The 27,041-nt window shown below is 37.8% G+C and overlaps 1 long non-coding RNA gene across 2 annotated transcripts in view; it reads left to right on the forward strand.

Moving 5' to 3' along the window:
• The first annotated feature begins 35 nt into the window (after positions 1-35).
• LOC150069571 (uncharacterized) overlaps positions 36-27,041 on the forward strand; it is a 104,611-nt gene continuing 77,605 nt past the window's right edge. For both annotated transcript variants that reach the window (XR_016538069.1, XR_016538068.1), the window contains exons 1-3: positions 36-543; positions 1,527-1,616; positions 9,154-9,201. This is a non-coding gene — a long non-coding RNA (uncharacterized LOC150069571). The remainder of the gene's footprint in view (positions 544-1,526; positions 1,617-9,153; positions 9,202-27,041) is intronic.

Consider the following 27,041-nt stretch of genomic DNA (forward strand, 5'->3'; position numbering starts at 1 on the left):
CGCGACCCTGCAAGGGAATCGCTGGGCCCCCCCCACGCCCTGCGCCGGGGTCGCCACGCCCACAGCCGACCAGGGCTAGCTGGAGGCTGAGACCCCCCGCCAGTGCTCCCCCCAGACCCGCCTCAGTGCCTTCGGGGATGAGGGGGGAGGTCGCGCCGGCCACGTTTGCAGGGCTCCGCCACGTTTCTGTGGAGAGAGCAAGTTCTAGACCCGGCTTTGTGGGAAAGGCACGGACGGGGCGGTGTGCCCTCGCCCGCGTCCTCGCCGTTCCCGCCGGGGTCCTAACCGGCCCCCGGCGTGGTGGTGGGTGGAAGTTCGGTTGAGAGTTTCGCTCCGGGCCCCCACCTCCTCCCCGGAGGTCGGGGTCCTTCCTCAGAGCCGGGGCCGCCTCCGGGTCGGCCGGCGCTCACCCCCTCACCTGGCCTGCGGGGCAGGGTTCTGCCCGGGGGACAGGCTCCGGGGCGGCGAGTGGGCCGAAGAAACGGAGCCTGCGGAGTACAGGTCATGTCTGAGGCACCGCGAACTGCCCAGCCCTTCCCCCAGGTACAAAGTTTAATGTTTAACCACCTAGAGATAGGAGGCGGAGCACGAACTCCCCGGAGGAGAACCCTTCTCCACTTCCCACCTCCTCCCCTGGACTTCTCACCTGGACTTGGCAAGCGTGGAAGACCCCCAAATGGGCTAAAAGAATAATATTTTTTTTTAAAAAAAGGAAAACAGAAAATGCTACCATTCAAATTTACTCAAGAACGGATGGTTGAAGTTATATATTGACCAGATTTCTTATCTACTAGGCCTGGGGAAACCCCCCCCCCTTTTTTTTAGCCCAGTTTTACTAATATTTAACCTTTTTAAATTTTTTATTTACAGATGTTGGTGTATAACCTATTGCTATTCAAAGTGATAATTTTGAGTTGTCATAGATATAAAAACTGAGCAGTAATCAATATAAATTCCCAAACTAGTACATTTATAGAAAAAAGGTACCTCGTCACAAGTAATTTTCAAAATTAGTCCAGAAACGAATAAACTTAGGATGATTTGTTTTGTTGAATTTTTATAAATCTAGGACCCAGCTTGTCCAGACATACAGCAGTACCATATTAAAAAAAAAATACAGTACGCAGGCAAGAATCCAAACCCTTTAAAATTAAGTTTAAAAGGCTGCATAACTGAACACTGCAAAATGGAGTCAGTACATTCCAAACATTACATACAAAATACTTCTCTTCTTTTTCACCCAAATGGAATTGCCTTTGTGCCTTTCGAAATTTATGTTGCTCTTCTTTAGCCCTATCAATGTACTTCATATAGTTAAAAATAAGCAAAAAATCGAACTAGCAAGGTGGAATTCCTTTTCAAGGAATGTTTTGGGAAGGTTTTCTGGAGTGAATTTGCTTCCCGCACCCTAGCCTTGAAGATTAAATCACCACAATAGTGTTAGGTCTTTGGGATGTGATTAGGTTTTGGCAGTGGGACTTTATGAGTTGACAAAAGAGAGGTGACTACATTTTTTTCTTTGCTAGAGCATAGAAGACTACAACCTAGGAAGTGTACCCCCACCAGACACTGGGGAGCTGTGCATCTTGATGTTGAACTTCCCAGCTTCCAAAACTGTGAGAAATTTCTTTTATATAAGCTAATCTATGGTATTCTGTTACAGCAGTCTGGAATAAGACAGAAATGAAGCTTATATTGTATGTTCTATAATTTGCTTTAACACAGTGATTTCTTTGAAAATGAGCCAATCCCACAGAGTCAAGACTTTGTGATCACACATACACTGTGATTAAATCACAGAAAACAAAAACCATTTTTAACAAAATCTGTCATCTTTTTAATTTTATTTTTTTCATTTTTATTAACTATAATTTTATTTTATTTTATTTTTTGTTGGTTGTGGGGCTTGAACTCTGGGTCTGGGCGTTGTCCTTGAGCTCTTCAGCTCAAGGCTACTCTCCTACCCCTAAAGCCACAGCACCACTTGCTTAATTTTAAATTTATAAAAATTATTCATGAAGGAAACCTTGTTAAAAAGTTTCCTTGAGTATAGAGAAGTTCACATTAAACACAGAACTGTCTTAAGCACCTTTTTCTCAATTTGTCTAGTTTGAATCTGAATACAAAACTGTGGGGTGTGTGTGTGTGTGTGTGTGTGTGTGTGTGTGTATGTGTATGTGTGTATGTAATGTAAATGTGTGTATGCTGGTCCTGGGGCTGAGAGTCAATTTGTGAGCTATTTTGCTCAAGGCTAGCTAGCACTCTTCCACTTGAGCCACAGCCCCACTTCTGACTTTTTTTTTGTGGTTAATGGGAGATAACAATCTCACAAACTTTTCCTATGCAGGTTGACTGCAATAATGACCCTCCTGTGTCAGCCTTCTTGAGTAGTTAGAATTACACATAGGAGCCAACGCACTGGATCTTTTTAATGATGTAGCATGAGGAATGTTTAGCAACGGAAGACCATTGTAAATCATTCTAAAACTCAAATTCTAAAAGCACTTCAGGATATTTGTCAGTCAGCTTTCCATTACTATATTGGAATGCCTGAGAAAATTAGGAGAACATGTTTATTTTGCTTCATGGGTTTGAAGCATCCAATTCATGTTTGTGTGAATCCACTATGTTGCTCATATTGGATTACAATGGCAAGGAACAGGTGGTGGAGCAAAATGGTTTACTTCATGGTGAGGAAATAAGAGAGAAGCAGCAGCCGGTCACAAATTCCTTCAAGGCCACACTCCCCATGACCCAAGGAACCCCTACTAGATCCTGCCTATTAAATGTTCCACTACCTCCTAATAATGTCACCCTGAGACCAAAATATCAGCGTGCATTTATAGTCTTCATTGTATTTTTATTGAATTATGTAAAAAACAGAGTCTGAGATCTGAAAGTGAAGTTATGACTCCAGTGTAGAATACTAGCCTAGCAAGCAAAGAAAGGCCAAGTCTTGAGTTCCAGTATAGAGCCACCAAGAAAAATAACATGTTGAATATGAAAATTCATATTACAATCTTTCTTGATGAATGAAGCAGTGGAATCTGCAAATAGTCATCTTCTACTTTAAGTTTGTTTCCTCGTAGCAACATTTCTCCCTGCCACAACCTGATGGCCCAAGCATGGCCACCATTTCTAGAAGAAAATATTTTGATCAAACCTCTCAGATTCTTTAATGGGAATGTTGGAATTTGGTTATGTATTACTTAACTGGGGCATCTACACTTGGAGCTCCAGGAAAGCTTGATAATGGACACCCCTTGTGTAAATTTGTCCGGCTTTTCAGCAGAGAAACATGCTTTTGTTACTATTTCCTAAAAGTATTAGTCATGGGAGGAGAGAAGAAAGGAGGGGAGGAGAGGAGAAAGGAAAGGAGGAGAGGAGAGTTGAAAGGAGATTGGCTGATGTTGAACAATGGGCTTGTGTGATTTTTCAAAGCTGGAACATCTAAAATCTATAAGGCCATTAGACTGAAGTTAATATTCTTGAGCCCCAAACATCTAGGGTTTTTTTTTTTTTTTTTTCTTAAGTCATAATTTCTTCTTTTCTGGGAAACCTCAGGCTTTGCTTCTAAAGCTTTGGGTTGAGGGAGGCCCAGTCCCCTCCTTCAGTGTATTCTCCCTTACTAAGTTACTTCCATAAATGCTAATGACTCCAACGTTTATACAAGTGTTTAATAAAATATCGGGTATCTTAATTTAGCAAGTTGACACATAAAAATCTCTCATTGTGGCAACTTTTATTCAATAATATTTCTTTAAATGCATGCTGATAATTAAGTTTAAAAATATAAGTCTCCACCAGCCAGGTGCTTGTGGCTCAAACCTAGCTACTCAGAAGGCTGAGATCTGAGGATCCCAGTTCAAAGCCAGCCTGGGCAGGAAGGTCTGTGAGACTCTTGTCTCCAGTGAGCCACCAAAAAACCAGAAGTAGTGATGTGTGGCTCAAAGTGGTAGAATGCTAGTTTTGAGCAAAAGAGTTTAGCACCTAGGTCCTGCATTCAAGCCCCATAACTGACAAAAAAATAAAGTAAAAAAATATATACCCCCTACTGAAAAACATAAAGCTTTCATTAAGAACAGCATTTTCTTGCTCTTATTTTTCTGTACTCTTTCTAAGGATGGGATGCCTGTTTTCAGAGTAATTCTTCATAAGGACATGCTAAACCACTCGGGACAGTGCATCAAAAGTTAAACAAATAAGTTGGTTTCAGTCTATGCACAGATATAGTTAGGATGTCTTTTCTCCAAAAATCCGGTGTTGCCTGTTGGGGTTGGTGTCTTTAAAAGATAGTTAAATGATGAGAATATCTTCCTGAAGGGGATCAGCAATCCTTTTAAAGGGGTCAAGGTAGGGAGTGTGAGGGCACAGCATTCCTTCATTCCAGGGAATGCAGCAAGAAAGTGCTATCATCCAAACAGAGAATTACTCTCACCAAACAACCAGTCCTGTTTGGGCTTCAGTCTTGAACTTCCCAGCATATAGATCTGTGAGAAATACATTTCTCTGCTTTATAAATTACCTAGTTTCAGGCATTTTGTTAAAGCACCACCAAGTTACTTAGACATATGTGAGCAGTCTACTTTAGATGATACAATTTATCCTTTGAATTAAGGACCACATAAAGATTTAAAGGCAGTAGTTTTATTGTATGTAAAAGGTTTGGATGTGATTTGACTCCAGCTGAAAGGAAGTTCTAAGATGTGTAAGGACATTTTGTAATCCTTCTCCACGACTTTTTCTATACAGTCAAGTGGAAGAGGGAAGGCCATAAACATAAGGAAATTGCTTCCAGGGCATAGTCACTCCTTTAATGCAAGCAGCATCAGTTACACCACAGAGATGGCTAGAATTAATCAAATTCCCACAGCAAGTCCTGACACTTGATGGCCTAATTAGAGTGATTATGGTTAGGCTTTAAAAAATATGCTTTGTCAGCAGATGATCCAATGAGATGATGCCATAAAGAGCACATTCCCACCCCACCCCTGACCCTGGAGTAGCTTAAAACATGGACTAAAGTTAGTACACTAATGATTGTTTGTGATGTGGTTGGCAAAAACGCTTTGCAGTAGGGTGCTTGTAAGAATTCTTTAGGAGTTAATTGCAGCAGGCTGCGTTTTCACTACTGTATAGAAAAGATTTCTACTTTTTTTGGTTCTAAAGTATATATATGTGAGCAAATGCAGTACTGTATTTCCAGGAAAGAACTTATAACAAAAGATTTTTCTCAGTATTTTTATACTAAATTTCTTACAAATGCTTCTTTTCACAGAAGAGGTATTTGTAAAAACAATAAAGTAGATTTAAACTATATTAAAACATACTATAAGGAAGGAAATAGTAGTGTGTTGGTAATTGTTTTGTTTTGCTCTCATTTTTTAATTGTAGCAACGTAAACACCAAATTCTCATGACACTGAACAGCTGAAATGGTAATCCTTATCATGTCTTTAGTATAAATATTATATAACTAGGTGCACAATTTTGAGGCATTAAAATGTCTCAGGGGAGCGTGATGGAGAGAATACAATTCACTTGTCCTTTAATAAGGATGTAGAGCAGCTTGTCTTAATTGTATTATCTTAAGACAGGCAATTCAGTAAGTGCATTTAAAAATGCTTAAAAATTCTTTGGTTTCCTTAACCAATCTCTGGTGATGCAAACCTAAACAAATTTAAGGCCAGCCTTGGCCATATAGTAAACCCTTACTTTAAAATAAAAGGAAAGAAAATAAAAACTTCATCATCAATTGTTACAGCTCCAAACAGTCCTCTAAATTCCAGACTGTGTCTAATGGATTGATGAGTATCTCCTCTTGACTGTCAGATAAACATTTCATACATAAGATGTCCCAAGATGAACCCAGATCTGCCCCTGAGGTCCAATTTCATTAAACTTTCTTCTCCTTCATCCTTTGTTATCTCAGTAGAATTCTTTTACCTATGGCTCAAGCTTAAGATTTTGGCATCAACAATAACTTCTCTTTCTTCCACATCCTTGAAACCATCCAGGAGAAAAACTCAAGACACATCTTGTGATTTTTTTTTTTGTCATTTGTGGGGCTTGATCTGAGGGTCTGAGCACTGTTCCTGAGATCTTTTGCCCAAGACTAGCACTCTACCACTTAAACCACAGCTTCACTTCTGGTTTTTTGGTGGTTAATTGGAGATCAGAGTCACACTTTTCTGCCCTGGCTGGCTCTGAATTGCCATTCTGAGATCCTGAGATCTCAGGATTACAGGTATGAGCCACCAGCACCTGCCTTTAGATTAAAAAAAAAAATGTGGGTGGGGGAGGAGGAGACTAGTCATAGGGCTTGAACTCAGAGCCTGGGCTCTGTCCTTGAGCTTCTTTGTGCTCAAGCCTAGTGCTCTACCACTTGAGCTATAGCACCACTAATGGCTTTTTCTGAGTGGTTTATTAGAGATAAGAGTCTTAGGAACTTTGCTCCCTCGGCTGGCTTTGAACCAAGATCCTCAGACCTTAGCCTCGTAAGTAGCTAAAATTATAGGCATGAGCCACCAGTGCCTAGCTTGCCTTTAATTTTTATGTAGTTGACCTAATATAATCTAAAGCTGACTGTTCCCATCTCCATTATGACTGTGTAGGCCAATCTGTTGCATGAATTGTTGCAGCAACTGTGTAAGTGAATTTAATGCACAGTAGCTCAGAAGGATTCTTTTAGATTTGATTAAATCACAGTTCTGCTCCCAAACTCCTATGTTTTGCCCCATTTCACATATAGTTAAAAACAAAGACCTTATAGTAGTCCATAAAGCTCCTTGATAGCTGCCTCCTCGTTTTTACTCTTCTTTCAACCCATGGGCCTGCCCTATATATCTTGACTCATCTTCTGCCACATTCCTCTCTTATTTCTTAGATTATATTAGTTTGGTATTGCTGACACAACAAATGAGCATAGATTGTCATAAAGTTAATAGCTTATAACAACATAAATTTATTGTCTACTTACCCCAAATCTGGGTTGACTTAGCTGTTTTCTCTGGTTTGGGGCAGAGTCCACTGCCTTGAGTTTGTACACCTAAGGTGTCCGTTTCCTTCCTAGCTGTCAGCTAAAGGTCATTATGAGAGTCTTAGAGGAATCTCTCTGTCCTTGACAATAGAATCCTGCATTTAAAATTTACCAATATGTGATATCCTTCTCTTATTTGGCATCTGATTTCTCCTTATTTTGAAGTTTTGGTGTTGTTGCAGCCAGAGAAGTTATCTTAAGATGATATTAGCCTTGCCTACATCATCTAGGATCTATTTTTATAATATAATTTTATTGTTATTATTAAGGTGTTTTCCACAGAAGAATTTCCATTTATAAGTGACACCCCTTCCTTCACTTTCCTCCATTTTCCCCATAGGATCATCTATTTTAAGTCTGAAATATTCGTTCTAGCTACAAAGTTCCTTTATAGTTAATATTACAAATGCATAGATTCCATGAATTAGGGCTATTAAAACTAGGATATGTGTATAAGTATGTCCCCAAAGGATCATGTATTGAATTTTAATTCCCTTTGTGAGGAAACTAGGAGGATGGAAGTTTAGGAGAACTCTGGTGTTTAGAAATAAGGCATTATGATTAGATAAGGTCATTAGAATGGAGCCCTATGATTGAATACAAGTAATTTTGTGAAAGAGAAAGACATCAGAATACTACCACTCCCATGTTTCCTGGTATGAGAGATGCATTGCATCTCTCAGAACTCTGCCAGCAAGCAGACTATCTCAAGATGTGACATCTAGAACTTTGTAAGTGAAAGAATTTTTTTTTTTTTTGTGGGCTGTAGGGCTAGAACTCAGGGATTGGAAGCTGTCCCTGAGCTCTTTTTCTCAAGGCTTAATGCCTTACCATTTGAGCCACATGTCTACTTCTGGCTTTTTAGCAGTTAATTGGAGATTAGAGTCTCACACACTTAGTTGTCTGGGCTGGCTTTGAATCACAATCCTCAGATATCAGCCTCCTGAGCAGCTAGGATTATAGTCATTAGTCACTACTGTCAGGCTTAGGGTTATTGTTTTTTCTTTAAATATTATGCAGACTCTGGTATTTTGTTTCAGAAATGAAAATCAGACTAATGTAGGCAGGCACATCTTTGGAGTACCCTGATTCTGCCTGTTGCATAGCCTCTTTTGTTGTTGTTGTTGTTGGTGGTGGTGGTCACAGGACTTGAACTCTGGGCCTGGGCGCTGTCTCTGAGCTCTTCAATTCAAGGCTACTGCTCTACCCCCTGAGACACAGTGACACTTCTGGTTTTCTGGTGGTTTATTGGAGATAAGAGTCTCATGGAGTTTAGTGCCCAGGCTGGCTTTGAGCCATGATCCTCAGATCTCAGCCTCTTGAGTAGCTAGGATTACAGGCATGAACCATCCTTGCACAGCCTCTTAGTCAAGCAAGTCTTGTGAGTATCTGTTACATTGGTTTGCCCTTTGTCCTTTATTTTACCATTTTGTTGTTCTCCTTCCCTTTCAGATAAACGTATACACAAGACACAGGGTACCAAAAGAAAATACAGTGACAACTAAATGAAAGGATTTCTAGGATATGGAAACAAGAGCTTTATCTTGTGTGATTGTTCTTAGCGTACTGTATTATTTCTCTTCTCTTTTTTTGCCCTTTGGTTAATCTCATAATGTTATTGTATCTGAGTTTGTTACCTGGTATGTTGTACGTATGCTTATTTGTTTATTTGAAATAGGAAAGGGAAGGGAGAAACAAGATGATTGAGAGGGAGTGGGGGGAGAGAAATGGGGACAAAAACATGAGAAGGGGTATCAATGTGTGAGAAGTAATGCACCTACTACCTGACAAATTTAACTATAACCCCTCTATACATTACCCCAACAATAAAAAGAAAAGGAAATACAGTGATAACAGGGGATTAAACCAAAGGAAAAAATGATGGGAAAAAGTAATTCACACAGCACATTAAACACAGTAACAGGTAAGAAAAACCTCTTGTTTCTATATCCTGGAGTTCATTTCACTTAGCATCATCTTATATGGTCATATTTACATAGCTATTAAGCCATTGTGATCCTCTTCTAGGACTATCCTAGGCATGTCCTAGGCATATCTTAGGCATATACTAATTATTACAAATGAGTGATATTAGTTTTGTTCTTTCTTGCTTAGGATTTCTGTCTTTGGAGTAGAGAATGAAAGCAGAAGGAGAATTTCAAGGTATTGATTGTTTTTTTTCCCTACTTTACTGAACAGGGTTCTAAACAATTTTTCTGAACTTTGCTAATCATAGCTCCTTGTAAAATACCCTCTACTTCTCACATTTTGTCTTCCCTTCAACATTGTTATAGCTTTAGTCCCAACCTTTGATATTTGTAGTTGGCCTATCAAGCAGAACCCTTTTCCTCCTGAATATTAGTTTTGGTTATATGGACAGGCTGTTTTTATAGTTACCCATATCTTATGACTCATTTTCTATTTTAGATCTTTGTCAGTGTTAGTGTACCTATCCCTCAGAATGAAAAAACAAAAACAAAAACAAAAACATTGTTTTAGCTGGGCATGGTGGCTCATACCTGTAATCCTAGCTACTCAGGAGTCTGAGATCTGAGGATTATGGTTGAAAGCCAGCCTGGACACTAAAGACCATGAGATTCTTATTTCCAATTAACCACTAGAAAACCAGAAGTAGTACAGTAGCTCAAGTGCTAAAGCAGTAGCCTTGAGCTGTAGAGATCAGGGACAACGCCCAGGCTCAGAGTCTAAGCCCCACATCAGGCCCCCTCCAAAAAAAGTCTTAAAACACTGCTTTTTGAAATTGTGAATTACACTTGTAAAGTAGTATTTGTTTAAGGTGTGATCTCTAGATCACCTGAATCAGAATTATGGAACAGGAAGGAGAGTACTTAGTAGAATGTAGATTACAATTGACTAAATTGTAATTGGAGGGCTCATGGATGGGAAGCTTGGGGATTATCATTCTTTTCAGCAAGTACATTAAGTTGTACTCTTCAAAGTTTGAGAATTTTATCTGTCAAGGATACATATAGGCATAAATCCTAGCTTTTAAGGAGATTACTATACTTAGTAAGTGAGAATAAAAGTAGCATATCAAATGAATGGCATAAACATTCAATACACTTGCCCAGCTGTTTAGGGATGAGGTAATGGGATTTAAGGTTAGTTTCATAGAATAGATGTTTATTACTAATAAGCACTCTAGAACTTTTTTTGCATGGGTAAGCATGGGGAGAAAGGGCCCTTATTTATTGTCAATGGAAATATAATTGAATCTAGCCAACATGGAAATTAGTATAGAAGTTCCACAAAAGATTATAAATAAAACATCTATGTTTCTGTTTTATACCACCCTTGGTGTATATAATAGGTAAAAAATAGGGATAACTGCACAACCATGTGTATCTCAGTATTGTTCATAATAGCTAAGTCATACAATCAACCTAGTTGCTTATTAACAGATGACTGGATAAAAATGTGACATCTTTAGACAATGAAGTATTCTTTAACCATAAAGAAGAACAAAATTATGCTGTTTTGGGCAAAATAGATGGAACTATAGATCATCATGTGAAGTGAAATAAGCCACATAAAGAGAAATGCATGAGAAAGATAATAGGTAAAGGTTTTCTTTCATATGAAGAAACAGACCCACTCCTACCCCCAAAAAGGACATAAGTGTAAAAGAAGGACTGTTAAAGTGGTAAGCCAGCAGGAGATAGGAAAGGAAAAAGAAGTTGGGAGAGTAGATATAATCAAAGTTTGCTGTATATATAAAAAAGTAATGAACCCATATGAAAATTGAAAGATAGAGTGGTTAGAAGAAGGGGAGAATCACAAGGGATTAATATGCTTAAAAAATCCTTACATGTCTGGGCGGAAATATTGTAATGAAACCCATCATTTTGGACAATTTAATATATGGTAAAAAAAGTAATTAAAAATAACTATGAGTGAATGAATGAATAAAAATTTTCTTAGATAGCAAAGAAACAAAAACATTGATTGAAAACAAACTCAAACTCTTATATTCTTTCTTTATGAACCAGATAAGGAAATTGAGTTCTAGAAGGTTAAGTTGACATACTTGCTCCATGTCACATAATAAGGAGTTATTATAAAGCACTACAACTAAGTTTCTTACCTTCAGATTAGTGCTTCTCTATTTATGAAATTACTTGGATTGGCCAAGAATAAGGTATGATTTTAAGAATGAGAGTTCAGTGTATAGCAAAGGAATTTGTATTAACCAAGACAGCAGAAAGACCAGAGCATTTGGTTAAGAAATTGACAGACAACTATGAAAAGACAGATTGATATTAATTTATGAGGCATTAAATACCAAAGTAAAGGTTATAGATAGTGAAATGCTGCTGAAAGTTTTAGACCAACATAAAGGTAAGATATTTACCAGGCACTGGTGACTCATGCCTGTACTTCTAGTTCTTCAGGAGAATGAAATCTGAGGATTGCTATTTGAAGCTGGCCCAGGTAGAAAAGTCATTGTAAGACTCTGATCTCCAATTAACCACTCAAGAACTGGAAGTGTACCTATAGTTCAAGTGGTAAAGCACTACCCTTGAGCACAGAGAGGCTCAGGGACAATATCCAGGTCTTGAATTCAAGTCCCACAACAGACAGACAAAAAAGGGAAAAGGCGGGGTTTAAGAACAAAACACCAGGAAGTGGGTACTGGACAGGGATAGGGTAGAGAAATGAAGAGAAGAGGAAGATAATGCAGTAAAAAATACAATTACAATGTGTGAGAAATAATGCACCTACTACCTGGCTAATGTAACTGTAATCCCTCTATACATGATCCCAACAATAAAAAATAAAATAAAAATACAATAGACAATTACACACACACACACACACACACACACACACAGAATATCCTACAAAATTAAGAATGGAAGAAGGAGTGGTAAGGGGAGGGAAGAGGAGAGAAAGGGTGAAAATTTTGAAAGGGCTGATGGTGATCAAGATATATTTATAAATGACAATTCCTTTGTATAACGACTTGAAGATAATAAAAAGTACAAAAATGAAAGCCCAAAATTTTAACACATAGTTTTAATGCTGTTAAACCCAACTATTTTTTTTTATGAGTCATGTGACTTGAACACAGCCTGGGCCCTGTTCCTGAGCTCTTCAGCTCTACAGCTCAAGGCTACCACCCTACCCTGGGCCTGGGCACTGTCCCTGAGGTCTTCATCCAAGCCCCACTTTCCATTTTCTAGAGGTTAATTTGAGATAAGAGTCTCAGGTCCTTTTGTGCTTGCGCTGGCTTTGAACCTTGATTCTCAGGTCACCATCTCCAGAGTAGTTAGGATTACAGGCGTGAACCACCATGCCTGGCTTCTTTTCTTTTCTCTTTCTTTCTTTCTTTTTTTTTTGCTGCATGAATTACTCCAATTTGTTTCATTTTCACAGTTTACCAAATTAACCGAATGAATGTAAAATATGGTGTCTCCCCTTTGTGTAGAGAATTAAGGTTCAGATTCTTTCTAACCATTTCTAAAATGATAGAAACTAGGAATAAAACTATCCTTCGTTTACTCATTCATTGTTCTTGGTAAACCCAACTTTTGAGACCAAAGAAAAAGTCTGATACAAAAAGATTTCTTGAACCATTACAGATTCTAAGCAGAACAAAAAAAGGATTAAGTCCTAGGACATGCTCCCACTCTACCAGCAGTATTTTCAGAACAATGGAAGCTAAAATATTTTAAAATATTTAAGGCAAGGAATAATGATTATTTACACTGGCTATTAGAGGAATTGGGATTATCATAAATGGGACGGCTTTGTCATAGGATAATCTTTTTTTAAATTCCTTTTTTTTCTTATTGTAAAGACTGTATACAGAGGGGTTGCAGTTACAGAAGTTAAGTCATGGGTGCATATCTTTTTAAACAGTGTTACCTCTTTCTTCGATAAGGTAATCTTTTTTTTTTTTTTTCTGTTGGTCATGGGACTTGAACTCTGGGGCCTGGGTGTTGTCCCTAAGTTGTTCAGCTCAAGGCTAGCTCTCTACCACTTTGAGCCAAGGTGCCACTTCTGGTTTTCTGGTGGTTAATTGGAGATAAGAGTCTCACGGACTTTCATGCCAGGCTTGCTTTGAATCATGATCCTCAGGTCTCAGACTCCCGAGTAGCTAAGATGACAGATGTGAGCTAATGGTGCCCGGTTTTGATAGGATAATCTTGAGAAATAACTCTTGCCTCTGGATTAGTTGGGTTAACAAGCAGTGTACAATAGCAACTATAGATCCCTAGCAGGATTTACGTTAAAGTTTTAACATACATGCAAGATTGTAAAATAGTGTACTGTTATATTTGACTAGTGGTGATACACATCTATCATCTCATCCACTCAGGAATCTAATGTGGCAATTCATGAGTTCAAGGTTAAGTGGGCAAAGAAAGAGAGAACCCATCTCAAAACAAATTTACAAACTTCTTTTTTTTTTTTTTTTTTTGCCAGTCCTGGGGCATGAACTCAGGGCCTGATCCCTGTCATTGGACTTTTCCTCAAGGCCAGCACTCTACTACTTGGTCCACAGCAATACTTACAGCATTTTTCTGTGTATGTGGTACCAAGGAATTGAACCTGGGTCTTTGTGCATGCTACGCAAGCACTCTACCACTAGGCCAAACTCCAAATGTTCAAACATTTTTAAGGGTTGGAGTGGTGGCTCAGGTGTTAGGGCACCCGCAATGAGCAAAAGCATTAGATTAGTTAGAGTCCTGGTCTTGGGCTAAATAAATAAATAAATAAATAAAATATTTTTAAAAGGCCTGGATTCATTGCTCCAGTAATAGAGCACTTGCCTAACATGTGATAGACCCTGAGTTCAATCTTCAGGATGCCCTCAAAAAAATAAATAAAACCCCTAATTGCCTAAACAAATCCTTTACATAGCTGATTGAATGGAAATTCAACATCTGTACATTACATTTGAATATTATATGCCTGTTTAAAAGATCTAATATCCCTGGGAGAGAATAAGGGAAGATGTGACACTGTCCAAAACAACATTTATGCTTTATCTGACTTTTGTAACTATAACCTTTCTGTACATTACCTTAAATAACAATAAATTATTTATTTATTTTTATGTTTATTTATTTATTTATTTATTTTTGCCAGTCCTGGGCTTGCGCTCAGGGCCTGAGCCCTGTCCTTGGACTTTCTCAATGCTAGAGCTCTACCACTTGAGCCTCAGCACCACTTCTAGCTTCTTCTATGTATGTGATACTGAGGAATTGAACCCAGGTCTTCGTGCATGCTAGGCAAACACTTTTACCACTAGGCCAAACTCACAGCCCGACAATAAAATATTTTTTAAAAAAAGACTTTATATATATATATATTGTTTCTCCCACAACTATTCAATTTGTTAAATGAACTGGGTCTGTTGCCATTCAAAATATACCTCATTCTGAGTTTGTTTTCATAGTCACTTTTAGATGATTTTTGTTACGTAAATTTTGTTCTCTACCCAGCTTTGAATCAGAGAATTCTTAATGGATACAGAATTAAGAAGATGCTTTCCAGGACAGAGATAAATTGTGCAAAAGAGAAAGGAAGTACAGAATTTGAAATGTTGGGCACAGATCAAGAAGACAAAGGATTAGAGAGTGAGATCAGATTCATTGTTAGAACACCCTAATGGAAGTGAACAAAATTTTTTTAAATGGAGCTGTAAGAGGGAGGGAAATTTCCCTAGCCACTAAAGTGAATTGACAACAGACCGACTAATCAAGAAAAGAATAAGGTCATATACATTTATTAATGTGCATGGAAGGTGACTAGTTAATAGTGCAGTGGGATTTATGTCTTATTTCATAACAAATTCAGTAGGCCCAAAGAACAGATAGTAGTTTGTAAATGAGCCTTTCATTCGAATGAACTAAAAATCATAAAACAGCTTGTGACAAATTTTGATAAGTGTGGTAACATTGCTTATCCTTCCTGTGATACAAATTCATCTGTACTGGTTTGATGGAATCTCAGGGACAGGAATCAAAGGCAATTGTGTATCTTTCTGGCATACTGGATCTTAAAAAAAAAAAAAAGAACTATGGAAAAAAAAAACTTTTGTACCAGGGAGGAGAGAGGAATAAAATAAATTGTTGCATCTCACTAGTATGTTCCCAGAACAAATGTTTATCCTGGGCACTAGGGCTTCAAGGTCTCTTCTGGGAGTTGGGATATGAGTGGCCCGGACCTTGAGAGCTCGGAGGCCCAGTGGGGCAATCACGATTAGCTCCAAGGTGTCTAGAGGTGGTATTTCTACTGATGAGGAGCAGTTTCCTGGGACAGAAAAGAAGGCCATGATCGCCACACAGAAGGGATTGAGCCCTTACAATATAGTGGCCCTGAAAGCTGCTCAGGCACCAAGGAACATCCATCGATCACTGACAAGCTGATAGTGTGTTGCATCTGTTAAGTAATCAACTGGGCTGTCTTATGGTTTAGGTTGCACAAAGGTGAAACTTGGCTCTGTCCAAGTTGTGGAATTCATTACAACTGGTGTCCCCCCAATTGGCCAGTCAAGACCCTTGTGAATGTATTCAGGATATGATGTAAAGTTTCTTCTTTCCAATAAAGACTAGCCATTGCATAGCCACAAATACATAAGAAAACTTTGCTTTTAAAGCAGCCTCTAGAAGACTTTCCAATTTTCTTTCATCAAAGAGGGTGTCATTTTGTGACATCTAACAGAGCTATTAACAGTAAGGTAACTGTAGAAATATTAATCTTTATTTTGTTCTTTTGTCAGGCCTGGAGCTTGAACTCTGGGTCTGGGTGCTCCCCTGGGCTCCCTTTAGCTCAACACTAGTAATCTACCACTTGAGCCACAGTCCCGCTTTTGGCTTTTTCTGTGATTAATTGGAAATGAGAGTCTCATGCAGTTTCCTGTCTGGGCTGGCTTCAAACTGTGATCCTCAGATTTCAGCCTCCTGAGTAGCAAGGAACCTGGCTTAAGATTAATTTTATATTAAGAGAATGATAGATGCCTAGAAAAAAACTATGTTAATTCCAACAAATAGATTATTATTTTTTTTATGCAGTAGGTTCTTTAGCTTGAATGTAGAACTTACATATTTTTCTGGAGAGAAGGAAAATCACCTATAGAATCATGTAGAATGTAGTAAAAAGCAGTTTCATACAATATAGCTTTGTGGTTTGTTATTTTTGTGGTATTGGATTATAAAATAAAATACTTGGACTCAAAATAGCTTACTCTCATCTAATTTCATTGCTCCCCTGATTTTTAACTGTTTTCCTTTTTGTTGGCCACACACTACTTCATTGTAAGCCAAGTATTTCAAAGTGTCAAATGAAAAAACTGCTGTAGCCAGCCAGCAGCTGCTTTGTGTTACTTAAATATGAGATACCACTCAAAGCTGTCAACTTTTATTCCCTTTAAATGAAATAATTTTTCTTCTGAATTTCACATACACTAAACCATTGGCTGAATCCCATTTACCAGTACAGTGTATAGTAATCACTATTGATATCATTTTTATTCTCTATATTTCTCTACAGATTGTCATTTTTTTGTCCCCATTACTTCCATCTACGATAGACTGTAAGTTAAAGACATGTGGTAGATAAGATATGGTGACTATAAAAGATTAAACATTTCACACTATTTTAGAATGTCTGAGTTGGAGAGATTTTAACAGAAAACAGCAAACCTGTTTGAGACTTTGAATATAAATAATTAACTTTACCTATTTCTAGTTTGTGTATTACACAGTGAAAGATCATTTGAGGTTGATAAAATTCATACCTTTCTCAGAGTCTGGGGAGTTTTATTTCTGTAAAGACTGGAGATGGAGTGGATTTAATGTCTGTGAAATATAGTCAGGATTTTAAGGAAAACTTAAGGAAATACATGTGACCTTTATTAGAGAGACAAAAGATAAGAATTATTAAAAGAAAAGTTGACTCTGATTATTACAGTTACTTTTTTTGTTGGTTTACTTATGTATTTAGCATTGCTCTAGATGGTTCTAGAAATAAGAAAGAGGCTCAGTTCAAAGGAGTTAGGATAACCTAGTCAAGGGACAACTTAGAAGTGGGTAAGTTGTGATCATTTCTCATATTTAAAACTAAAAGGAATAGACAGGTCAAATCTTGATTCTGCGAATTTGAAAGATTTGTATGAAGGAGTTCAGATTCTGAGATATAATCTTGCTGGTCTTAAGGATTTCATGGTCTAATTTTTTTAAACCTATGCTAAGATAATTGTATAACATAGCTACTACAACTACAATTTTCTTTAATTATATGAAGCTTCTACCTTAGAATGGCCTCATACACATGGGTAAAGATGAGCAGATATTTGAACCATTGAACCTGTGCCTTAGTTCTGTTTCAGTTTTAGCTGTATGTCTGGTTTAGCTTTTTTTTTTTTTTTGCACTTCTTTACAAAGTCCCTACAATCTAGAATAACAAAAGAAAAAAAGAAAACCTCATGAGATCATGAGCTCAGAAATATGATCTTCAAAGGAGAGACACCTTCTTCCTCATACTCTAAAATAATGGAGCCATATATAAAAAGATCTTTCTTTTGGGAATAGAATAAAGTACCCTTACATCATTCTTTCAGAGTTACAAGACAAAGTATTTTATAAGACTCTGAAATATTGTTATTTTTAGTTTTGGTTTTACACACAAACAAGGGGTAGATAAGTAGTATTTTTTTGGCCAGGTTAAGATCATTATGAGTCAAATAGCTCTTCTAATAAGCAAGAAATTAGATTTATTAAAATATGAAAGGATGCTTTACAAGTATAATCAGAGAAAGGACAGTTGGTAGACTTGAACTCGTTATTTCTGATGAGATTGTGGACATATGTTTTTGTTGTTGTTTACCTATCACAGCACAGTATTACTGTGCTGGAAATGAGTAGAGAGAAATGATGACAGATTTCATGTATGTGTTATACTAAGAGCTATATTTTTGTGGACTGCAGAAAGATACAAAAGGAGTGGTAAAGATATGCTAATGCCTTTTCTTTTTTAAAATAATTTTTCCATTGTAAAAGGGAAGACCATTCTAGAGCCCCTAATGCATTGTACCAAAACACAATACTTTAGTATGGTTCTGGTAAAAACCTTAAGAGTTCTTGCTAATGGGCCGGGAGTTTGGCCTAGTGGTAGAGTGTTTGCCTGGCATGCACGAAGGCCTGGGTTCAATTCCTTGGTACCACATACATAGAAAAAAGCCAAAAGTGATGCTGAGGCTCAAGTGGTAGAGCTCTAGCCTTGAGAAAGTCCAAGGACAGTGCTCAGGCCTGAGCTCAAGCCCAGGACTGGCAAAAAAAAAAAAAGTTCTTGCTAATAACCTCCTTTTAAAAATACTAACACCTAGATAGTGATTTTATCTGTTCAGAGTTAAGTAGCAGCCCCTAGCTGGTGGTCAACTCCTGTAATCCTAGCTCTTTAGAGGCTGAGAACTGAGGATCATGGTTCAAAGCCAGCCCTGGCACAAAAGTCCGTGAAGGGACAGGGAGTTTTGCCTAGTGGTAGAGTGTTTGCCTAGCATGCATGAAGACCCTGGTACCCTCAGTACCACATACAGAAAAAGCCAGAAGTGGTACCGTGGCTCAACTGGTAGAGTACTAACGTTGAGAAAGCCCAAGGATGGTGCCTATACCCTGAGTTCCAGCCCTAGGACTGGCCAAAAAAAAAAAAGTCCATGAGACTCTCATCTCCAATTAACCACCAGAAAACCAGAAGTGATGCTCTGCCTCAACTTGCTAGAGCTCTATCCTTGAGGTGAAAAGCTCAGGGACAGAGCCCAGGCCCAGAGTTCAAGCCCCATGACCAAAAAAAAAAAAAAAAAAAAAAAAAAGAGTTAACTAGCAACATTGAATGGTCAGGTACACCGTTAGAGATTATAACAGCAGATTCTCAGTCGAGTGTCCTTGGACTTTCTCAAGGCTAGAGCTCTACCACTTGTGTCTGAGCACCACTTCCAGCTTTTTTCTATGTGTGTGGTACCAAGAAATCAAACCCAGGGCATCGTGCATGTTAGACAACCACTTTACCACTAGGCTATACTCCTAGCCCTAGACTGTTGTTCTTAAGAGAGCACATAGTAACTTAGCATCAAGTTTTAGAAGCTCTAGAAAATACACTCTACTGCCAGGAGTTTGGCCTAGTAGTAGAGTGCTTGCCTAGCATGCACAAAGACCGGGTTTGATTCCTCGGTACCACATACATAGAAAAAGGCAGAAGTGGTGCTGTGGCTCAAGTGGTAGAGCTCTAGCCTTGAGAAAGCCCAGGGACAGTGCCCAGGCCCTGAGTTCAAGCTCCAGAACTGGCAAAAAAAAAAGTAACCTATATACTTCCAAAATATCTTCAAATAATAGGGTATTTTTCCATTAACTTATTTCTAAATTTACCACTAAGTAATTTCCACTATTGTTTACTTATTTTTTCATATATTTTTATTGTAATTAATAGAAGGGTTACATTATATTCACCAGATAGAAGGTGCATTACTTCACAAACATTGATACCCTTTCTCATGTCTTGGTCCTCATTTCCCTCTCCCCACCCCCGATCCTCATCTTGTTTTCCTCCCTTCTCTATCTGATTTCAAATAACCAAATATGTATATATACAATATATCAGATAGCCAAGGGACAGCAAAATAGATGAGAGATAACATAGTACATTAAGGACAACAATCACTCATTATATGGCTTTTGTTTCTATATCCTAGAGGTCCTTTCATTTAGCATCATACTGTATGGCCTTATGTATCTAGGTTTTGCTCCATTGCAAATCTCTGCCAGGAGAGCTCAAGGTTTCTACTGATTATGACAAATAAGGGAAACCATTGAGCCTATGTTCCTTTGAGTCTGGCTTACTTCACTTAATTTGATTTTTTCTAAGTCTTTCCATTTCCTGTTTACCTATGTTTTTATAATTTGTTTTCAGTACTATTTATTAATTTGTTTCTTTTTTATTGTCTTCTATTGTTGGGATAATGTAAGGAGGGTTTACAGTTACATTCATCAGGTACATTACTTCTCGAACCTTGATATCCCTTCTCATGTTGTTTTCTCCCTTTCCCTCCCTTACCCCCTCCCAACCATTTTGTTTCCCCCTTCCCTTCCCTATTTCAAATAAAGAAATAAACATATATACAATATACCAGGTAACATAACAAAATCAGGGAAACAAAATAATTTCACGTAGTGCATTAAGAACAACAGTCACAAAGATAAATCTGCTGTTTTCATATCCTAGAGTTCATTTCATTTAGTCTCATCCTGTTTTAATTTGTTTCTTAAATCAGGCTTTTCTCCCTGTTCTCTATACAGGATATGGTATCAGCAAGAATCCCATTTCATCTCATTTTGGCCTCATTTGATCTCCAAAGAGTAGACTCACTAAGTATTTCCCAAACTCATGAAATCTTTGAATTTGCTTTCTATGTGTATGTGTGTGGTATTGTACTGTGTGTGGGCTTAGTACTTGCTAGTCAGACACTCTGCTACTTTGCTACTTGAGCCATTACCTTAGCCTTGCATTTGAAATATTTGTAATCTAAAAGTTTTTGAGACACAAAATTTATTTTAATCACTTTTTTTCACAGATGTGTTCTTTCTCTTCCTTTCTTCCTTTTTTCCTTCCTTCCTTCCCCCCCGCCCTCTCTCTCTCTCTCTTTCTTTCTTTTTTTCTTTCTTTCTTTGCCAGTCCTAGCGCTTGAACTCAAAGCCTGAGCACTGTGCTTGGACTTTCTCAAGGCTATCCCTCTACCACTTGAGCCATAGTATCACTTCTGGCTTTTTCAATGTATGTGGTACCAAGGAATCGAACCCTTGTCTCTGTGCATGCTAGGCAAGACCTCTACCACTAGGCCAAACTCTCAACACCAATGTATTTCTTTTTTTATATTACTCCAACTTCTAGAAATGATTTTCAAGGAAAATACACATACACACAATGTCCTCTCCCTTTCTTTGTTTTGTTTTATTCTTAGTTGTTTGTTTATTTAAAATTTTTGCACTTTCCTACACATTTTGGAACCAGCTTGTCACTTCTACAAAATAGCTTGCTTGGATTTTTTTTACAAGGAGTCTTGAGTCTACAGAATAATTTGAAAAGAAATGACATTTTAGTTAACAGCTAGTTTTCTAATCTGGAAGAATTATATATCTCTGTTTACTTAGGTGTTTAAAATTGTTTTAAACAATAATGGTATATGCTTTAATATGTTACAGGTTTATTAATTTTGGTCATTTATTTTATTTTATTTTCAGTTGTAGGACTTGAACTCTGAACCTGGGTGCTGTCCCTGAGCTCTTCAGCTCAAGGCTAGAGTTCTGCCATTTGAGCCAAAGAACCACTTCCAGTTTTCTGGAGGTTAATTGGAGATAAAAGTCTTATGGATTTTCATGCCTGGGCTGGCTTTGAAACTCTATCCTCAAATCTCAGCCTCCTGTATAGTTTAGGATTACAGGTATGAGCCACTAGTGCCTGGCTCAAGTTTATTCTTAATCATTTCATATTTCTGGTGCCAGTAAAAATACCATCATTTTTATTTTAATTGCGCTTAAAATGACTTTTTCTGATTATGTATTGCTATATATAGAAACAAATGTTTAATCAGTCATTTGACTGACAGTCACATTTACTGGGGAATGTCTTTGAGACTCAATTTCTCAAGTTCCCCTCTCATCTTCCGAGCATTCTTCTTAGGCAGTTTTTCTTCTTGTTATGACCATAACACTTTTTCACTTTACATATCTGCATCCAGCAGGAAAGAGTGTCTGCTTCTGTCCTGTAAGTCTCAGAAAATGTCTGGTTCCATCTCCTTCCACTGAGTTGGGTTAGATTGCCCATTCTGAAGAAAATTGGCTTGGCCCTGTACAGTGCAATGGGTTGATCACCTCAGGACTGTGTCCAGTGTTCCACTTGCAGTTCAGATAGGTTTGGAGCTATGAGACCCAAAGTGTCTGCGAAAGGAAGTATACTGTCTTAAAGGGAAGAAGAACTATGGTTACTAAATTTCTTTTTTTTCATATATTTTTATTGTAATTAATAGAAGGGTTACATTACATTCACCAGATAGAGGGTACATTATTTCACAAACATTGATAACCTTTCTCATGTCTTGGTCCCCATTTCCCTCCCCCCAGCCCTACCCCTCATCTTGTTTTCCCCCTTTCTCTATCCGATTTCAAATAACCAAATACGCATATATCCAATATGTCAGATAACAAGGAGAAATACTGTAACAATATGAGATAACCAAGGTAAATTTCTTTTTATTTTGCCAGCTGTGGGGCTTGAACTCAGGGCCTGAGCATGTCCTTGGACTTTTCTCAAGGCTAGAGCTCTACCACTTGAGCCACAGTACCACTTCCAGCTTTTTTCCTATATATGTGTTAGCAAGGAATTGAACCCAGGTCTTTGTGCATGCTAGGCAAGCACTCTATCACTAGGCCAAACTCCAGGCCTGGTTACTAAATTTCAAGAGATTAGATCAATAACTGTCCTCTGGGTTAATATTTCTTTAGTGTAAAATAAGTATGAAATAATCATAAGCAACCTCATATTTCCTCACTTATTTTCTTCCAGAACAATGCAATGAAATAAGGACTATTAGAATACCAATTTTACAAATTTGGAAACTGAGGTTCAGAGGTATCACATAGCCCCAAACTTACTAATGCAATCTGTCTGATTTCAAAGGCCAAGTAATTAATTTTCCTTCTTTTCCTCCTTCTGGGTATGCCACTGCTAAAATAATATGATTTCTTTCTTTTTTTTTTTTTGCCAGTCCTGGGCTTGGGTTCAGGGCCTGAGCACTGTCCTTGGACTTTCTCAAGGCTTAGTACTCTACCACTTGAGCCTCAGCACCACTTCCAGCTTTTTTCAATGTATGTGGTACCGAGGAATCGAACCCGGGTCTTTGTGCATGCTAGGCAAGCACTCTACCACTAGGCCAAACTCCCAGCCCCAAATAATATGATTTCTAACTATAATCAAGAAATAAAATAATTTAGCCAGGTTTGATGGTTCACACTTAAAATTCTAACACTTGAGAGTTTAAGACATTTATCTTGAGTTTAAGGTCAAAATGGGTTATATAGAAAGTTTCTGTCTCAAAAAAAGGAAAGAAAAGAAACAAGGGAAAATAATAGTCAAATATAGCAAGAAATATATATATAATAAATATACTTAAAGGTGTGATATCTTCTAGAGTTTTCCTTTTAATAGATTTTTTAAAATTTTAATAGACATTTTTTAGAGTATTTTAGATTCACAGCAGAAAATCGAAATATAAAGTTCTTAGCTGGACTACACTGTTGGTGGGAGTGTAAGCTCATTCTACCACTATGGAAAGCAGTATGACCATTCCTCCAAAGACTACACATAGAGCTCCCTAATAACCCAGCAATTCTACTCTGTGGCAATTACCCAAACGTCCAGAAAGAAGGACATACTAAAGCACATACTAGCACAACGATGTTCATTGCAGCATTATTTACCATATCAAAGATACAGAACCAACCCAGATTCCCCTCAGTAGATGATTGGATCAAGAAGGTACACAATGGTACTTATACACAATGGAATTCTACGCTGCCATCAGAAAGAATGACATTGCCCCATTTGTAAGGAACTGGAAAGACTTGGAAAAAATCATATTAAGTGAAGTAAGCCAGATCCAAAGTGCATAGGCTCAATGGTTTCCCTCATTTGTAATAATTAATACACATTTAGGACTTTCCTAACAGAGGATTACAATAGCTCAAAACCTAGGTACATAAGATCATATAGGATGAGACTAAATTAATGAACTCTAGGATATTGAAACAAGAGGTTTAATCTTTTGTGATTGTGTTGGATCAAGAAGATGTGGTATTTATACACAAATGGAATTTTATGTGCCATCAGAAAGAATGACATCATCCCACTTGTAAGGAAATGGAAAGACTTGGAAAAAAAATCATATTAAGTGAAGTAAGCCAGACCCAAAGGAACATAGGCTCAATGCTTTCCCTCATTTGTAATAATTAGTACACATCTAGGACTCTCCTAACAGAGCATTACAATAACATAACACGTAGGTACATAAGGTCATATAGGATGAGACTAAAATGAAAGGATCTCTAGGATATGGAAACAAGGGCTTTATCTTGTGTGATTGTTGTTCTTAATGTACTGTTATTTCTCTGTTGCCCTTTGGTTAATCTCATATTGTTACTGTATCTGACTTTGTTAGCTGGTATATCATATATACATTTATTTGTTTATTTGAAGTAGGGAAGGGAAGGGAGGAAAACAAAATGATTGGGAGGGGTGGGAGGAGGAAAATGGGGACAAAATCATGAGAAGGGGCATCAATGTGTGAGAAGTAATGCACCTAGTATCTGTCAAATGTAAGTGTAACCCCTGTATACATTAATTACCTTGATAGTAAAAAAAAGTTCTTAGCTGGATACTAGCTCACACCTGTAATTCTTGCTACTCAAGAGGCTGAGATCTGAGGATTGAGGTTCAAAGGGGAATAAAAGAGAAAAGATTTAACATAGTACATTAAGGACAACAATCACAACGATAAACCTGTTGTTTCCGTATCCCAGAGTTCATTTCATTTAGTTTCATCCTGTATGACCTTATGTGCATAATTTTTAAGCTATTGTAATCTTCTGCTAGGAGAGTCCTAGATGGCACACATCAGTTATAAGAGGCATCATAAAATTCTTGGAGTAAATCACATTCTTGGGCTGATGGCAAACCTGCATAATAGTTATCAGTTGTTCAATAGTTACATTTATCAAGTGTTTATTGAGTAATTTCTTTTACCCACTCTGCCTTACCTTCTGTGTTATCACTGTAATTTTAATGAATGTGCTTCATGAACTTGTTTTAATGTGTCAGAGTCCATTAATAAATGGTATTTCCCTAGAGGTCAGAGGCCTGCCTATAGCCTATTGTCTGGATTTAGTAGATTCACGTGATTGTAAGCCCTGTTCAAAGCTCCAGGGAGAATATACAATCAGATCTTATATAGAGTGCACAAGTTTACGAAAGGAAATATCAATAACAATTATGTCTAATTTAAGAAAGCAAGACTAAGTGCTAAAGAAAAGGTATCACTAGTACTAAGGTCTGTGCAGTGACTTAAAACAAGAAAGGCAGTAGCTATGGATGTCTGAGCATGCTTGCCTACCATGAATCTGAGAGAGAAGGGCAGAGTGGGAGAGAAAGGGTAAAAGAGAAGAGAGGGGAGATGGAGGGAGACAGAGAGAAGAAATCTGGGTCTGGTATACTTTTCTTCAGGAACCTTGAAAACAAGTTGCTTCTGTCTTCCAGTTTTTTTGTGTGGTAGCACTAGCTGTGTAATTTGTGGTATTCAATGAAAACGGAAAGTCTCTTGTTCAAACCTCGAGAATTTCAAGATGGTGATGGTAGAGCATTAAACTTCAGTGTATGGCACTGTGTAACTCTATGGGTTACACAGGTCTTTATTGCCATTGTTGAAGGATGGCTCCAGACATATTTCTTTTTCTAGGCAGTAAGATAAGAAAGGTAAAGACAAAATGTGAATTCTGAATCTCTTTCTTTTTGTTAGAAATAAAACAGCTTTCCTGGAAACTCTAACCAGTAAATGTGCATTTATATTTCATTAGCCAGAAATGAATCACATGGCAACTGCTAGCTGCAGAGTATCTGGGGGGAGAGCTCTTGTAACTGGGCATTTTGCTGCTTCAAAGAAAGTTGGTGTACAGAAGGAAGGAAAAAGAGGCAGACATATAGCAATTAACAGACATGATATTAATGCTAACACTTAGTATTTCCTGTATCCAATACTAAGCAATAAATCACTCCAAAATTGAGTGACTTCAAATAAGGTCAATATTCAATTTGCTTTTAAGTCTGTATTTTGGCAGAGATCAGCACTCTACTAGTACTGCCTCAGCTGGAATGGCTCAAGACAGAAGGTTAGAATCGTTTGAAGTTTTATACTGAAGTCTGTGAGTTGAGTTTGGCTACAAGCTGGTTCCTCCATAGAAGCAGTGAGTGAAATACCTTTCTTTCTTTCTTTTCTTTTTTTTTTTTTTTCTCTGTCGTGGGGCTTGAACTCCAGACCTGGGTGCTTTTCCTGAGCTCTTCAGCTCAAGGCTATCTCTCCATCACTTGAGCCATAGCGCCACTTCTGGCTTTCTGATGGTTAACTGGAAAACAAGAGTCTCAGGAACCTTTTGTGCCTGGGGTTGGCTTTGAACTACGATCCTCAGATCTCAACCTCCTGATTAGCTAGGATTACAGATTATACGTGTGAGCCACCAGCACTCAGCTTGAGTGGAATACTTTCATGAACTTTCTTGGCCTCCACATAGCAGACGGATGAGCTGCCTTTTATAATAGCCTTGGAAGTCATATGTTGTCACCGGTGCTATAGTGACAGGTCCACCCTACAAATGAACAGTATAGTGTCAGTGTCATACTGTGACAAGAGTGTGTGGAGCAGGTTTTATTGAGGCTTCTGCCTTTGGAATACATAATTTGCTGATAACATTTTTACCCATACACTGATGTTTGAACATACTTATTTCATTTCTACAGACATCAAAGTGTCTTTCCTCTCTCTTTCCTCCCTTCCTTATATTTTTTCTTGCTAGAATTCTTTTGTTTTTAAGTAGGATTATCCTACAGAACTTGATACAATTTTTAAAAATTTTATTATCCTTAAGTAGTTGAAAAACAAATTTCCATTTAACAAAGCAGTTTATTAATACAATGCATTTTGATCAGTGTCACTCCTTTCAATATTCTCACTCATTTTTCATAACTTACACCTTTCCTTACTTTTCTTAATTTTTGTAGGATAAGCACTGAATTCTTGACTATTTTCGCCCATTTTCCTCTTCATTTGTTTATTCATCTTCCTTTGATTCAACTGCCCCTTTCATGTACCAGGCTCCTGGTGTTTATTTTGTTGAACTTTGGTTTTGGATTTTTAAGGGAAAAAACTAAACTGTTTACCT

The sequence above is a fragment of the Megascapheus bottae genome, chromosome 1 (assembly GCF_031878675.1).
Source record: "Megascapheus bottae isolate mThoBot1 chromosome 1, mThoBot2.hap1, whole genome shotgun sequence".
In the NCBI taxonomy this organism is placed as follows: domain Eukaryota; kingdom Metazoa; phylum Chordata; class Mammalia; order Rodentia; family Geomyidae; genus Megascapheus; species Megascapheus bottae.